Source organism: Anthonomus grandis, chromosome 17 (genome assembly GCF_022605725.1).
Source record: "Anthonomus grandis grandis chromosome 17, icAntGran1.3, whole genome shotgun sequence".
In the NCBI taxonomy this organism is placed as follows: domain Eukaryota; kingdom Metazoa; phylum Arthropoda; class Insecta; order Coleoptera; family Curculionidae; genus Anthonomus; species Anthonomus grandis.
The window spans coordinates 11,198,257-11,216,833 of record NC_065562.1 but is presented as its reverse complement, the minus strand read 5'-3'; the positions used below and the strand labels follow the sequence as shown (position 1 = coordinate 11,216,833).

At 32.2% G+C, this 18,577-nt stretch overlaps 1 protein-coding gene across 1 annotated transcript in view; it reads left to right on the top strand.

Moving 5' to 3' along the window:
• LOC126746648 (metabotropic glutamate receptor 2-like) overlaps positions 1–18,577 on the top strand; it is a 593,383-nt gene that overhangs the window by 278,590 nt on the left and 296,216 nt on the right. The gene's annotated exons all lie outside the window — the stretch shown is intronic.

Sequence of the window (18,577 nt, the reverse complement as noted above, 5' to 3'; positions counted from 1 at the left end):
ATAAAAGTGACTTTTGGTTGATTACTGTCAATCAGCTTTGTTTTGTTTATGTTATCGCCTTGACACACTAATATTTGAATTTGGGTTTGGTATCTCCTAAAAATGGTTTCTTGCTATACCGTAAAAATAACATAGTATGCACCGACATTGAACTTAATAAAAACAAGCATACACTTGCTTTTTTTCTTTTTTAATTTCATGGATATTACAGTGAAAACCTGACTGAAACTAAAAATATCGGGGAATAAAAGTAAAGGACCCTTGTATGGATTTTATTTTTTTACGCGAAAGCGGTACGTGCGTTGGAGCGTAAAAATACGGCTATTTCTCGTTGAAAATTAACAGAATAATTCGAAAAAAAAAATCTGGAAAAAAAAACAGTGGCGTATTCGTTGTCTTTCATTTAAAATAAAATTTAACATACATATGCTGCAAGGCCTTTCCTGTAGAAGTCAAATCACCTACAATTCCTCAAAATGTGACATCGCATTACCTATTATTTAAATCCTAAAAATTAATGAAAATTTTACTAAAATCGCTAAAACCATTTTTATTACAAAGGAAAAAATGTTTTTTTTTTAAATTGCAGCACTTTGTTTTTTGGAAACGACGCACTTTCGACCATTGGCGTCTTATCTCAAACCACTCCTCTATGCTTTCTCTATATACTCTAGCATTTTTGATTAGTTAAAGGGGGACACCCTATATAAACCTTCGTTTATGGGTAGCATTGGAGACTGCCTACCGTTGATATTCATCAGCCAGCGGCATCTATTAGATATGACCAATCTTTACTTTACTAGCGCCTTTACTTCCACCTAGTCAGTTGACTCTATCAAGTCAGCAGCGCAATGAAAGGGCCCCAATAATCCACCAATCAGGTTTTATATTCCTTCATCCATCAATTCAATGTTAATTTATATGTGGCAGCAGTACTAATTGCAGTTGATCTAATCATTATAAAGCTTGTATGCACTGTTAAGAAACGTTTAAACGTTCTTAGAAAGTTTTCTTATTGTGACGGTCAAAATGTTGATATTACAGTAATTATGAATATACATGGAAGTAATCAAGTGCGTTTTATTTGTGTGAATTAATGTGCTGGTTGGATATTCTATTATAGTTTGGGATTTTGCTAGGAAGGCAAAATTATATAGTCCACTTACGTTACGGTGCTTCAGATGTCTTAAGAGAGAAGTTAGCCCTTCGAACAAGCACATTATATTTTATTTCTAAAAATGTTAAATTTATTAGCTACCTATTTTGGAAACTTAAATCTGAATGTCATAATAAGGGTGACCAGATGAAGAGAATAATTAATAATATTTACTTTTGGGAAAATGTAGGCTATTTAGAATGCGCGATAAATGAAAAATACCTTGCAAAAGATAAAACATCGGTTGACTTAATACTGAAAGTTTAGCAAAAGAAGCAATTAAATGTTTACTGTAGAATTAAGATTCTATATAAACTACATGTTCAATATAAACACCAGTCTTGTAAAACTGAAATTTATTATAATCCTCTGGAGATTAAATTACCATACCTCAATACCTACTGCAAACTGCAAGAAAAGATGGCCGGTGGTGCTGTAAAGAGTGGATTATGATGGGACCGTTGTGGTAGAGGAAAGAAAATCTGCCGGCCGACTCAACTTGAAAAATTAAGACTTTGCTTTTTCTAGAAGAAAACCCATTTACTCCTCTGCAACAGATTGGAGGGAATTTAGACAATTACATACAGAAATATGTTGTTCACCGCAAATAGTTCCAAAGCTCAAATATCATCCATATAAAAATAGTCCAGTGCAAGAAAATTTAAAAAATAATTTTAATACCCTTAATATAGTTCGATAAAGAGGTCTAATATTCTCAACTAACTGAAATTTTTAGAGAGAGAATCTAAGAATTTACTAAACTCCGATGAATTTCTTCTTGTGAGATTGATTCATATGGAAAGTTTTTGTTGACAGGCCGAATTATCTCCAAAAGTTAAAAAGGAGAATCCGAAGGGAAGAGCGCAAATATATTCACCAATTGCGCGGAAACGGATTAAAACGTGCAAAGGTGATAAGTCTTCATATCGTATCTATCTATCATTGTGAATCTTACTTAACAGCCACGAAGATTATTTGACAACTTGTTAGGCACACAAAATATCTTCAATCGTCGCGGTCCCGTGAGAAGCTGTCCACGAACTATACCTATTCCTCATTATCCCCAAGTCTTTTATTTGGCTATCTTTCTCTCTGTCTTTAGGTTCTTGATGACCAATTGCAGGTCCAAGAGTTGCAGTACATAGCACTGTTGAGTTATTGTCGGAGAAATTTCGACGTCATGATCGAAGTGAAAAGTTGCCAGGACTTTTCCCTATTACCCCTTATATTCAAGATTAGTTTCTCTGTTCACATTTTTAGTGACCAAATTCAGACCCATAATCTCTAATATCCCAAGAAAAATTGCACTCTCTCTCCATGTTCTTGTTAACCAAATGGAGGTCCCAATAACCCCAAGACGGGTCTCTTTCTTTACACCCTTAGTGACATAGTGAATGTCAACGAATGCCCATCCATTTTAAAAAAATTACCCTACCCTACAACCGTTGATTGAAAAGGGAACACCTCTTCAACTCGCCTCTTGAATCAACGCCTACAACAATAAATATCTGTAGTTCCGATTTCGGTCGTCGTGAGTTCATGCAATAGGTTAAAGTACGAAACCCATTGTTATTAGACTGTGATATCATTGTTACTGGTCGTATGAAGTGTTATTTACATATATTATACCTCACATATTGTAAAACTGTTCCATTTCTCTGATGAAGCTAATAAAAAGGCATATTTTAAAAAGGCTATACAAGTTTAAGATCCCCATAAAGCTGATCCAACAATATTGTTAATACGTGATAATATGAAGGTAAATTGACAGTCGAAGGCTATTATGCCAAGATGAGTAATCTTATTAAACCTGCTTAATGTGATTTCTGCAATAACTGCCTACACTAGTAGCATTTATTCCTCATTTATATTAATATACAAGTACATTCCCTAACTGAAAAACCAGGTATACATCGACACCAGATGTCAGTTCCTTCATAATTACCGGTAGTGAAGGGATGCTGGATGCCAACAGAAGCTATAAATGTCCCACCAAAGCATGACACAAAAGCGATTGCTATATCTTGCAGATCTGTGATAACTATTACTATTTTAGGAATTCTAGATTGACGCTTTTACCATCAATAAAAGCCCAGAAAATAAATGGCTTTTTACTACATGTGCCTTTAATCGTATTTTAAGTCACATGTGCTTTTTAATTGTATTTTAAGTCTACATATTTATAGTCTAATGAGACGTCTAGGAATAGAAGGTTTTTTGATATATAGCAGATTTATACTTCACCGTCGTTTTTGCCTAAGAAGTATGTCATATAAAGCTGTCTGAACATGCATCATTCTTACAGGTAAATACAAAGATGGCCAGTCGGCATTAAGAATTAAAATATAAGCTACATGAAAATCAGCCTTCCTAAAGTAAAACACTGTGGAAGAGTCATTCAGCTTAAAATTCATAATACAGTGGTAGCAAATATTAAGCTTAATTTGCAACATAGGAGGATGAAAGTCATCTGTAACAAAAAAATACCTCACCACGAGTAACGATGTAATTGAAATTGTAGAAAATGAATTCTAAGAGTCTGTCTTATAAATCTAATATCTTATAAAACTGTGCAAGGTTAAAAAGGAATATTTTTAAATATTTTTGAAAAAGTCCATCGGTAATTTGTTAAATTGCTTTTAAAGCAATATATTAAGGATTCAATAATTCCAAGCCTCTTGAGCTAATAGAGAAATGTGCTGTACCTTAGAAAAGTCCATGTATCAATCTCGCATTTATAAGTCAAATTACTAATGAAGTAAACAACTTCTTAAATTTTGTTGCTTCCTTTTTCTTATAGGACGATATTTCGCAACTAATAATTAAAGCTATGAGTGCAATATCGGACTAACCCACAAAAATTCAAAATCGGCTATATTGTAGAATATTATCCGTCAAGTTAATATTTATTTACTGCACAGTGGATCAAACGACCTATTCCTTTTCATTTCGAGATAGAGGCAGCACTAAGAAGTTGAGAAGGAACTTCTTAATGTGATAGAGACACCCTAAGAAAAGACACTGAAGCGGCAAACGTGAAAAAAGTGGAAACGCAGCAGTCATATGTTTTGATCTAATGAAGACTCTTCCTACACCTGTACTTGCCACAGGCATTTGTTACTATAAAAGGTAGTTGGAAGCAATGGACTTATTGCTTTAATATATATAAAATGAGAACCAAATAATTCGTTCATGTTTGTATGGGATGAAAGTATTGCTTCCAGAAGGCCGCAAGAGGTGGGATCTTGTATTTTATATTACATAAACAACTTTATTACATGGAAAAGACTTATTATGTGTTCTGACCAATCTGGTGGTCAGAATCGTAATATAAAAATGTCATGGATATGTAACTATATTACTGCATCTCCATTATTTAGTGTGGAAGAAATAGATCATAAATTCCTTGTAAGTGGTCATTCCTACCATGCGACCAAGATTTCGGAATCATAGAAAAAGAAAAGAAATTCCATCCACATATCTTTATACCTCAAGACTGGCATACAAACAACAAAAACAAAGGTGAAGTGGCTCAAAATCCAATGGTTAAGGTTTAGAAAAGATTTTTCCAATACTATTCAGAATAATAAGTATTCGAATCATGAAGAGGTTTATTTTAACACAGTAGATCTTAATAAAAGGAAATCTGTGTCCAAGGAAATTAAGAATCAGCCCTTTTTATACCCAAATAGTAATGCCATTAATGAAGCTAAAAAGAAAGATCTCCTTGAGTTAATGGAATTCATCCCTCCTATATACCAAGATTTTTATAAAAATCTGAGGTCATCCGCTCAAGCAACTGGAGGTGAAGTTTTTGGCCCAATTGAGGAATAAGAAACTTTACCTATTTAATAACTACCTACTTAAAAAAAAAAGTTTCTATTTTTTTATTTATTCCTGTGACCATAAACCGAGTAATAAAGTTTTTGACGTAATCCTTATTATAGTTTAAGTAACCCATTAAAAAACCCAATTTATTTAATATGCAGAGTAGACTAACCGACATAGAAAAATCGAATATTAGCCATATCCAAAAATTTAAAACAAATTCCGCAAATTTAAGTAACACTCAAGTAATTCAAACTACAAAAATGTCCTTTTAAAAGTGTTTTGCGCACTTACATTTTCGTATTTTTTTAAGCCTATTTTTTAGCACTTAATAATATTGGGTTTAGTCCGTTTTTGCACTTATAGCCTCAAGTTATTGTCTAACTTTTTTATAACTCCTTTCACTTCTAAGAAAATCCGCAAATTTAGTCAGACCTGAAAACAGCTCTTACAACTTCACACAGATGTTAATAAAAACAATTAACTTAAAAATTTAATTTGCCTATTTGTTCAATTCTCTGCGCGTACATTTTAAAACCCTTTGCTTTGTCCTGCTTTTAACCCACATGCTAAGCAGTTCAGTTTAAAGCGAAACCAAGCAAATGCATATTCAAATGTTTGCTGTGCCCTAGCGTCCTCCATGGCATGGTAAATATTGCGGTTGGGCTTTTGGTATACCAACCCTGTTAATCCGTGTATATTGTAGCCGACATGCCCCACAGAGCCGACGAATTTGGCATCGCTGTTTCCAAATTACAACTTTCTTGGGTAATTTCGAAAGTTTCGGAGCGCATGCAAATAAATGCAATCTCGCTTTTAAGATGCTTGCATGGCTTTACATGCATATGAAGTAAGTATTTGCCAATTGAAGTATATTAGATTTTAGGAGTGTTTATAATTATAGTTGTTGAGGTAAATGTTTCCGCCAGTTTAATTACTGTCATGTAACCATATCATTAGGTAACGTATGGTTCATTAAATTATAAAAAAAAATCAGTTTGCACACTAATTATTTCAGAACAGTAACTATGATATAAAATTTGTTACTAACATCAATTAATAAATCAATATCACTATTACATAAATCCACTAAAAGATATTTCCAGATTATAGCAGGTAAAAAAACCACCCCAGATAGAAATAAGGCAAAAAAAATCCTATATATCTTAGCAGAATCATCATCAGGGATCTCTGTAATAATTTCAAAAGTTTACGAAATTTGAAATAAAATCACAAAAAAAAATTAAGTAAATAGACAACATATTACTGACAAAATTCAATATGACGTTAAAAGTATCCGAGGGTACAACAACGAAAGAAGAACATCTGCAAGAAGGAAGAAAGAAAAAAAAAGCGTTAAAAGCTCTCCAACAGACAGGAGCAATGCACGAGAGAGAATTAGGTTAAAGCAGTATCAGTCAATGGGAAATGCAGGTTATTTTACCTGCATTTACTGAGCTTACTGAGCTCGTAAAATCGCATATCTCAAATATATTTACAATAAAGTTGTAGAGAGATTTAAGCTTGACTTTTCTGAATATTCTTGTGAAGACTTGGATGTTCTTCGAGAGGACTTAAAATAAAAGAAATAAGGACACCATAGAAATTGCACAATAATCAATCTTGCAGCTTCTCTGGTCATTTTACCCAGTTTGTATATATTATCAAGATCCTGTGAATTTATTTCAATGAGCAATTTTATAGTAAATGATCATAAGACACTTTTCTTTAAAAAATGATCAGCCTTGTTCTCTAGCTCAGATATAACTATTTGATTTTTTTTACCATATTCCTTAAGTTGTTGTACCTAAAGTTTTGAGTTTTTGCCGTCCAATTCAGTGATTTTTATAACATTTTTATTTGAATAAACAATCTAAAAATATTTACCAAATAGACCAGACAGATTGTCCTTAAAAAATAGTAAAGCATGCAAGTTTTTTTTCCTAGTTTTAACAAAATACCATTTTTTTTAATATTATTACGCAGTCATTCATTTAGAGCACAAAACATACACAAACACGTACTATTATTACCAGTTATCAAGACACGTTTCTTTCTTGAGTCTAGTACAATCCCTATTTAATTCAGTTCTTGAAATTATTTGTAAACGACCAATTTTTTTTTACATATATTTTTCAATTAATTGGATGGAGGAGTCTTTGACATATCAGGACAATAGACTGAGTTCACGATATTCCTGTTTGTTTTTTCTAAATTTACGATTTTATTAGATATTCTCTCCTGTAAAGTCCATCTTTCGATAATAATGAAATTATCCTAGTTGCTTGATCTTACAATTCATAGTATGGATAAGTTGCCAGAAAAACATTACCCTTATAATACAAAGTTGACTAGTTGAATGTTTTCAAAGGACATGAAAAGTAGCAACAAACTATATTACATTTTTCATATATAAAAAATGTCCACAAAACTTATTAAGATAATATAAATTCATAACTGTTATATGATATTTGTGGTAAAGTTTTCCCTTCATTAACCAGTTTAATCATTATATCATAATATTCTTTGTGATATTTTAAATAAAATAATACACTTAATGTGATTAACTTATTTTATATATTATATTTATTTATTATTATATTTTCAATATTCAGTTATTCTGCATTCTTTTTATTGGACTATATTTAATACCACACATCTCGTGAGAGTGTTTAAACATAAATTCTGCACTAATGAATCAAGTTTGTGAATAGTAGAGAAATTAATTTAAACGCGATGGCAGAATGGAGCTGTTAAATATCAATGGTATTGTGAACGTTTTTCAAAAATACCAAAGCGCAAACCCAGGAACTAACATCATGCGTCAGCAAACAATGTAGACCCACTATTTATCTCTCTCCCGACTGCCATTATTCTCCATCGGGATTCCTCATGGAAAACACAATATTCCGTTGGTTACAGTTGTCATACACTCGAGCCTCTGCTGTTTATTGGTTAATTATTCACAGAGTCGCGAATTCACGGAGACGCAAGTGTCTGCCTCCCTTGCCCGAAACAATTTGACCATTTATTCCAATTTAAATTAAAAGCAGCCCTGTTTTGCCCGACTGCAATGGAACGCTTTTACGAAACTGGAGAGAACATGTGTGTGTTCCAATTAGATTTGTTGCCACCCTATGTGGAAAACTATTGCCGTATATTTCGTGTATAATTGTTTCACTTTTTTTTTTGTGGTTACTCGCATGAGACATTACATGCATGATGTATGTATCTTAATTTTATATTTAAATGTCTGTGTGTTTGGAGGTTTTAACTAAGGTACTAAAATATAGAGACTTATGAACCTAAAATTATAAAAATTAAATCAAAGAACCGTGATGCGTTTCTACAAAAGCAACTTTCAATAAAAAGCTTTTAAAGTATCCAGTTCAAAATAAATTCTATAATTCTAATAATCTGGTTATAATACTCAATCTGTATATTTCTATAAATAAAATATCGAAGTTTACTGAGAAAAGTAAGCCCAGGGTACTTCAAAAAAAACTAAACTGCAAGAAACCCAAACAATTTCTCGATTTTTATCAATTCAAAAAAATAATATTGAAATTTCTGAAAATCTAAGAAAGTATGATAATCCTAATACTTTTTTTCTGTTGAATCTCCTACGTCACCCAATGCCTTTACTCTCCAATTATATGAAAAAGTAAATTCTATTTAAACTTTTCAAGAAATAACAGAAATAGTTTTATAAGAAATAGAATTTTAAATAAAATTATATGAGGATGCTGATGGTACTCGTATAAGTAGTGAAGTTTTAAAGCTTAGTTTGCCCATTTTTGTCTCCAGTTTTAATGCATTTAATAAATGTCTGCATTCATATACAGATCGTGTTTTCGTTCGTTACTTATAGGAAACCGCATAGAGGCGAAATTTTGCAACGTCGCGCGTGTACGAGTGCCTGCGACAGAGCACCGCCCTGGCCGGCCCGAAGACTAGGGATAGGCGGTTATTAAAAATAACTGGTTAATTTGAGACTTAGGTTAAACCTTGAACGGTTAACCGTACGTAAATAACCGGTTATTGTTATAACCTATTAAATTTCAACATTCAGGACATTAATTTTGTATTTATGTAACCAAATTCGAGGGTATTGAGATTGGTAAGCACAATACAATCTGATATTTGGTTACACATAATAAAACACATAAATAACACCTCACATAAAATCTTGATGTCAATAAAAAAAAATTTAAAAATTTTGGGATCATTTTTATTAATACTTAAATTTTCCAAAAACTATCTTCTAGAGAACCTAAAAATACTAATTGATTGGAGTATTCAGGTGTCAATCTGCTCCTATGGTCTGTGCAAATATTACTTAATAATGAAACCACCCTTTCAGATGGGACTGATGCCCCTAAAACAGTCAGAAATCTCAGTGCAATCCTGCTGGTTTCAGAAAACGCCCCTTTATTTTCCATCCAATAGCGGATTGGATCACTATTTCTTGATATTAATGGCTGAGTCAAGTATAGTTTAAACTCTGTTAGCAAACCTCCACTTGTATAATCCTCATCCATAGAAAACCTTACTATTTCAGCATTATGCACTAGCCAAATACTTCTTGTTATTCCTTGCTCTTTGCACCTAAATTTTAATTTTTTTCTTTTGATGACTTTACACCTTGTAGTTTACTATTTTTGTCAACCTGTAATGTGACTAATGGCATTTGCAGCATTAAGTGGAGAACTAAAATTAAATTTTTTGAGTCTTGGGTTTCCGGTTATTGCTTCAATTAGTCGGTTATCAGGTTCAACCTAAAGACAAGAAAAACCCGTTAATAATCGGTTATTCAATATGAAAAAATCGGTTATTTCTGTACATCCCTACCAAGGACGGGTTAAGTAAACATCTGACTTTCGTGGGAGCTGCGTCGTTTGGCGACAAAATGTCCCAAAATATTACGCGAAAATCCAGGCATTTTGAAAATATTTATTCTAATGCGGATTTTACAGACATGACAATGTGTAAAACCCTCAGAGAATTGTAATCTTAAAATGTTTAATATGCTGTGTTTTGCATAATGAAAATTAAAGCGTTATTCTAATAAACAATAAAATATCAACTCTGGTAAAAATATAATAAAATTCAGAAATAAAACTCTAATAAACAAACTTAACAACATATCATTTTTTAAATAAAAGGCTCAAATAAACCGCCTTCTTTCGCTAAACAAAAACTTAACCTATCGTAAAAGCTATTTCGCACCTCCAAAAGAGTTTCAGGTAAAATGGAATTGGCACCTTCGACAATTTTATTTCGCAACTCCTCTAAATTTGTTGGCCTACTAAATTTATGCTTGTAAATGGTCTGCTTAAGGTAACCCCACAGATAAAAGTAATTTGGAGACAAATTTGGAGACCTAGGAGGTCAGTTAATATCGCCAGTCCCACTAATAAGGCGGTTAGGAAAAGTATTTGTTAAAAATTCTTTTACCCTAGCCGCGTTGTGAGCATCCCAGGTCTACATCACGTAGGATTTGAATGGCAGGAAGAACTTGGTTTTGCAGCAACTCAAGGTACTTTTGGGCGTTTAAAGTGCCGTCAATAAAAAATGGCCCTATAACATTGTCGCCCAAAATACCTGCCCAAACATTCAATTTCTGAGGATACTGGGTACGAAACTAAAAACTTCTGTGCTCGTTTTCCTGAAACCAATAACGAACAATGGAAAGATTGTGTTTGCCATGTAATGGAAAAGAAGATTCATTAGAAAACAAAATATTTTTTAAAAAATATTCGTTTTTATTTGCCTTTTCCATCATGGTTTCACAAAATTCCATTCTTCGCCACTGGTCTTCAGAAAATATTTTTTGAGTTTTTGAATACTTGAAACATTTGTACCCATATTTTTTCCAGATACGATCAACAGTTTTATTGCTCATTCCCAGTTCCTCTCCAACACTTCTAGTGGACCGTGTCGAATCAAGTTCTAGGGTACTGCAGACCATTTCTTCCCGCCGTTCTATATCCTGGACCAATTCAACAGGTAGTTAGTTCTTGACGTTTAGTGTGGCATTTTTACAATCTTAAAGACAAAAAGATGTCTCAAAATTTGTAACCACATTTAAAACCGTTTTTGCACAAGGAATCGGTCTATTCTCAAATGTCACTGAAAATAAATCTTTACATTGTACTACCGAATTGCCTCCATAAAACCATTTAATTAGTTGAACTCTTTAGGAAGGGGTATAAACAGCCATAGTGAAAAAAACACGAAAATAACGCTCAAAAATTATTAATGCAACATGTAGTAACACAGCAAAGTGAGGTCTGCTGACTCCCGGTTGAAAAAATAAAAACCAAAATTTCCGCCGCCTGCAAGCCGCAACCAAGTGGTGTTGCCATTATTTTAGGTAATACGTAGCTCACGATAACACGATCTATATAACAGAGCTTTAATAAGACCTTTACCAAAAATATCCACGACAAAAGAGCTTCAATATATTCATCCAATTAGTGTCATACCTTGTTTTTCAAAGATCCTTAAAAATCTAATAATATCCAGCTTAAGAAACATATAAAAATCTCTTTAAATTTTAAAGCTAAGTTTTTTAGGATTATTTTTTAGTAGGTAAATCACAGTTTGTGTATTTTTAAATATGGCGTAATTCAGGGTTTAGTTTTATAACCCTAGTATACTCAATTTACACAACGTTTGTATCGAGGGCCCTGGAAAAGTGTTGAGCATAATTTTACGATGACACACAAGTATACAGGGTGTCTGTTGATTTTAAAGATGAAATTTTATAGGGGTTAAAAGAATTTTTGATATGGTAGATATAAATTTATTTAATTTTTAAAATTACTTGATTGCACAGTATTGTGAAACGTCGAAAGTTAGAAGTTCAGTCCCGATTAATTCTCGAACCTTGTTACCATGCATCACTTTTCTGTAAATAAACTTTAACATTATTAATAAAATAATTATTTCTGGTGCTGTATCTTAATTTACTTTGAGCCAATTTTGACTGAAACGGTGATATTTAGCGATTTTTACTGAGAAGGCCTTTTTACGTAAAAGGCATTATAATCTAACACCCATGTGAGCGGAAATTAAACTCTTAGAGGTATAGGGTTAAATTTACCAAATATTCTACTGGTTTTTCCACCTCTGGTTAAAATTATTTTTGTTTAGTAGGTTCAAGAGACTAAACGTACTAACAATAATTTATGTCCCAAAATTGGTTGCGGTAGTAAAAGTAGTAATTTTTAAAGAGCTCTAACTCCTTAAGGAAGCATTTCCGAACCTATGTTCATATAAACTTTTCTTTTTTTACGTTTTCCATCTATCCTAGAAATTTGTAACATAATTATCGGAACACCCTGTATATCACTTTTAATTCAAATAATGCTGTTGAAAGCTATAGAGTTATGAACCTAATAATTTAAGTAAGTTTTCATACGACTATTCTTTAATGCTTAATCCTAAACAATGGTGTCTGATGATTTTTGGCTGTAAAAAATGACGTGAGCTATTATTGGAATAATAAACATTCAAATAAACAATGCAGAGTTAACAATAAAAAACGATTTTCGTAATTTAAGTTTTACATGTGATAACTCTCTAGGATTTGCATTTCACGTATTAAACTGTATTGGAAATGCAATTATCCGGCTAGAAGTGTTGCATTTTTTATGTAAAAAAAAACAGAATCCTATTTTGTGACTCCTTCATTTTACCGGTGTTTCACCATATTAATGTAATTTATGAAAAATGTTTTAAAAATACTAATAAAAGAAAGGATAAAATTTATTTGCAAGAATTGCTGCTTAAGGTTTAGCGTTGGATTCTATAACTTAATGGAATGCAACAGATTGAGTACAGTAGAACAACGGAAACTTCACGCAGCATGTTTGTGTAATAGAATTATTCAGCTAAAGTTTCCGTCATCTTTGTATAATCGTATAGTATTTAGAGCTCATGTACATAATATTATTACTAGGTGTACTACTAAAATTATGACACTTCATCACAGAATTGCTATTTTTGAGTGTGGTTTTTGATTTAATAGAGTAGGATTTTTTAACTCATTACCATATTTCTTTTTCGCTTAGACTGCCTTTAAGAGTAAATACAAATTAATTATTAATACTCGCCAATTTCAAACTGAATTGTTCTGATTTATATACAGGGTGTTTCAAAATTCACTACATATATTTTAAGGGCGTATTCCTAAGGTCAAAATAAGACTTTTTCTATAAACATGGGTCCTAAAATGCACCCCCTTCAAGCTACATCCATCGCAAGTGTAAAAAAATCGATTTTTTAAAACTGTGTCCACAGTTTTGCATCAAATTTAACGAAATTTGAAACACCCGCGTTATTTTAGGCGGTCTATTTACTTTTTAAGCTACACCAGAATATGGGCCATACAAAAATCTAAATTTTATGTCTCTTGCATTTTTTTGATAATACGAATAGTTTTTGAGAAAATCACCGATTAATAAAAGGCTATCAATAACGTAATAATTAAAATTTAAACAGATAATATTAAGTAGTAGGCTGTGACTATTTGTTTTAGGACATTTTTTAACGGCTCGACAGGGCACGACATTTAACAAAAAATAGGTAGACTGGTTTTGTATTGTTGAAACTTTGTTATTGAGGTTTTTGCAATAAATTGATGAACAATAAAGAATGACGGTTTATAAAAATACAGAAATTGGTTAAAAAATTATTTAACATTTTTTAACATAATAATTAATTATTTTTTAAATAAACAATAAACTTCTGAGAAACAAATATTTTTTTTAATAAAAAGTGCTCGAAATGCGCACCCCCCGCTGCAATACAGGCCTCCATTCGTCTTCTCATAGATTGTCTTACTCGCTCTAAAATTCCGGGACTATTTCTTATTGCTTCAAAGGCATTAATAATTCTTTGCCTTAGGACCTCGAGCGAAGGCACTTGACCAAGATTATAGACTAGGCTTTTTACATATCCCCAGAAAAAAAATCCAGAGGATTGCAGTCCGGGGGAATCCGTATTGGGCCTGCTCTACCAATCCATCTCTCAGGAAACACAAAGTTCAAATAGTCACGCACTATTATACGGAAATGAGGGGGGGCACCGTCATGCATAAACCACATGTTCGCTCGCACATTTAAAGGTACATTGTCTAGTAAACCATTTAAATGGTGCTGCAGAAAGTCTAAATAAGTGTCGCCAACTTAAATTCTAGGAAAAAAGAAAGAGCCAATTAACTCATCTCCCACTAAACCTGCCCATACATTAAGGCTAAAGTGCTCCTAGTGGTGAGATTGCCTAATTTCGTGCGGATTCTCTGCTGCCCAAACATGCACATTGTGAAAATTCACCACTTCTTCCCGCGAAAAATGAGCTTCGTCTGTGAATAGAATACTTGATAAAATATTATTCTCGCGCATCACTGAAGTAACCACCTTGCAAACTGTAAACGCCTTGAGGTAGCAAAGCTTGAACTCTTTGAATATGGTATGGATACAAGCTATTTTCGTGCAAAACCCGCCAGACAGTTGCATGAGAAACATCCAAATTCCGAACGATCCTGGCCTAAGCACCCGACAAATAGGGTGCTTAGGCCAGGATCGTCATCGATGGCATTCAAAATTTGCTCCTCTGTCACTGGGTTTCGTGCTTGTTGCGGTCTCCCTGCATTGTTCTTGGGGGTCCGAAAACTACCGTATTCCCTAAGATGCCGATGTGACTCTGAAAATCTTCGTACATTCGGGAGTCGGCGATTAGGAAACCTTAACTGATACAATCTTTGAGCTTCATACGCATTACCATCAGCAAGACCATAAACAAAATGGATGTCTGCAAGATGTTCGAATGAATAACGTTCATTTTCCATTTTAGCAATGTTAGCGTTTAGAAATAAAATATGGGAATAAAAACTACACTTTAAATCTAAAACGGGAAGTAAACTACTGGAATTAAACAAAGTCAACAATGACAGTAAATTTATTATACACCAAATGTCAAGCAAGTTAAAAAATGTCTAAAACAAATCTAAAAAATGTCTACTACTAAAACCTCAAAAATAAAAATGTCAACAATTGCGAAACACAGCCTACTTCCTAATTTTTTTTTTTGATTTTTAATTTACGATATTGCTATCTTTTTATTCACCGGCGATTTTCTCAAAAGCTAATAGTGGTATGAAAAAAATGCAAGAGACCAAAAATTAAAATTTTTGTATGGTCTATTTTTTGGTGTAGCTTAATTTAAAAAAAAAGGAGGTACACATAAAATTTTGGCCGTCAAAAGTGTGCACCCCCTCAGTTTACCCCTTAAAATTAGTTTTACGCCTTTTCTAAGATAAAGAGTAAATAGACCGCCTAAAATAACGAAGGTATTCCAAATTTCGTTAAATTTGATGCAAAACTGTAGACACAGTTTTAAAAAATCGATTTTTTTACACTTCATGCTATGGCTGTAGCTTAAAGCGGGTGCATTTTAGGACCCATGTTTATAGGGAAAAAAAAGTCTTATTTTGACCTCAGGAATACGCCCTTAAAATATATGTAGTGAATTTTGAAACACCCTGTATATTATATAGTATTTTTATAATGTTTTAATTTCTTTCTTGTCTTATCAGTTGGAGACACTCGATCCACGTGTGTAAGATATTTGCATTGGGAAGAAGATGTGTGAGGGTGATTGCTCGCTTGGGCTATAGAGAGTTTTGTAAATCCCACTTCCTGCTATGGCTTTTTAGGAATATTACTAGTTAATGTATGTACTGTATTTCTGCTTAAGTTGCTTTGTATTTTCTTTAGTTTTACTTAGTGCTTAATGTTTGATGTATTTTTCCTTTGATTTTGGACCATCTTATTAAATTAATACTAAATAGGTTTTCTTATTATAATTTTAATTATAATACTTCCTGCATCTTGAACAAATAAATTAATAAATCATTCATTTTTTTTGCAAATGCGTTCTCCTTATTAATGCCCCATAGATTGGTAGATCCATTTGTACTACTGAAATAAATATATACATCAAAAAAATTAATTGTTTTAATTCCTGACCTATACAGGTGAACGCGTGCAAATAATCCTTAAAAGTCTGAAAAGTATTCTGTAAATATAATATATTTATTAAATAATATATTTATATTTTGAAATAAAAAATATTTCTTGTCTTCTATAAAGTTGTAATTATGAAAGGACTTTTTTGATTGAAGCCCAAATACAATAAAAACTGCTTTGTTTACACATTACAATATCGATAAATAGCTCGCTTACTATGAAACCAATAAATAATTTTTACTACCAAACCTGTGGCCAGTCCAGATAATCTGATAAGGTAGAAACGTAGATATATTAATAAAGATATTTTTGTTTGGTACAAGTATAAAAAATCATCAGTTTTTATTTATTGATAATATAGGTTTCACGTAACTAAGGTCACATCACTGAAGTAGACCATCCAAATTAGAATGACAATTTTTCTTTTTAGTCATTTTGGTTTTCGATTAATACATTAAGCTTTAGATCATCAGTAAATACTGTTAAGGTTTGCAAGAAAAAGCAAAATATCATACATATAAACGATGAAAAGCAGATAAGAGTTTGAACACTTAATGGCACTATTTTAAGAAAGCTTTGGAAACATAAAATTTATTGTTTATCTTTATATTATCGAGTGAAACAATTAATATTTCTTAGTCTTTATAAACGAATTTTGTGGTTTGCTTTATCATTTTTTTTTAAATCTGTATAGATAGCATGCGTCTAGAAGAATGGTCATCTAAGGATTCTAAACAAATGTAAATATCAGTAAATTTTAAATGTTTATATATATGTAGCGGTTTATCAATCAGTTGTCAACTATCAAATAGTTGTCCCTATTTAAATTTATTTCTATTGCATTTTTATTATTCTAGCATCACTCGTTAGCTTTTCCAAACTATGCTACCAATAGGTATTTAGATGGTGAATAAATCCTGCTTTATTTTACAAGTATTTCCTTGAATTAACTTAATCATCAAATATAGAGTAAGACACAAATTCATTAAATGTCAAAAGAAGTTATGGTTTAGTTTGTCTGACTTAAGTCTCTTTTGCTTTTACGATTAGGGTCTAGTCGATTAAAATGGATAACTAGGAAGTCCTAGAATATATTTTTTAGTCGATCTTAAGTTAACTAAGCTTTAGCAATAGCCCTTTCTAGCGTTTTGTATCATAGAGACATATCGTCCATTATTAGATTACCGACTTTTTCAATAGAAACACAAACCTCTTTGATAATATGTTTCAGTTATATAAACAAGAGACAAAGTTTTCTATAATAAGTTATGAAGTTAGGTCTATCTGGTCCTTACAGCAAATCTTTTAAAGAATAATATTTTAGAGAGATATGTTGGCTAAATACTTCTTGATGATTCTGTTTTTACCCTTTGCAATCTTACTTTAGTATATTAATTGTCAAAACTCAAAGTTCTTTCATTACTTATAAGTTAAGTCTAAAGTGAAAATATTCCAGATTTCTTCCGCTTTTATTTTTTATTCTCTCATAAGTAAACAAAAAATGCATTTTTCTGATTTTAAATTATTAATAGTTTACCGATGGATCAATCAGTCGACTCATGACTTAATAATTTATAATCAAAAGTTCAAAATGTCTAGAGGAACAATTTATCATCAAATAGCATACTATAAAAGTTGGTTTTAACTAATGGTCTCTTCGGTATAATTTTCCTTTAGAGTCATTTAATAGGCGTGCCATTTTCAACTGGAGACTGCAACGTGAACAGGGCGACGCATAGAAATGGAGTGGCAACCGAAAGCGGTCAAAGAGAGAGAGCATGGTTAATTGTCCATGTTGGTCATGGTCATTTATTATGCAGCTGAAATTGAATCCAAAGGGCTATAGAATTCATGTATAAGCATTAAATAAGAGACTCTTATAGACCTGTACCGTTGGTCATTTAATTGATTTAACTAATTTGTCTTTTTTTAATTATCTTGTAAATAAATTAAATTGAATTAATACTAAGCATTTTCACCAGAAGATGTTTAAATTATTAGAGAAACAGGTGCTCTGATTAGTAATCATTTTTAAAACCAAGACTGTTTTTTTGTTTAAAACCTTAAGCTTGGAGAGGTGGTAAGTGTGGAACCAGTTGGTGGGTTTGAGTTTACTTCATCTCCAAGATAGTCAAGATAACTTCGTAATGTTCGTTTAAAAGTCTATAATTCTTTTATCTACTGAACTAAGGTATTCCCTTGATTGATATCTAAAGTTTGCATTAATTCAAAGCCTTACGACTTCCTAGATCACCAAGGCGTATGAGATCAGGAGAACTAAATATGCACTAAATCTTTACTGTCTGACCTTGGTATAGCCTATAAACCTATTTACTTGGATCTTTACATGTTATGTTTAGATTAGGAGTTTCTGACTTTTTAGAAATCAGGCATTTTCCAGTGCTTTTTCTTCAGAAGATATTCCCTGGCTGTAGTAAGCAAATAATAAAAAACATAATTTCTCCATTCAGACCTCTACATGTATTTACTATCTTTAATTTTATCTGGTATTTGTGGTGCCCGCATCATTTGCAAAATATCTTATTAGCATGGTTAT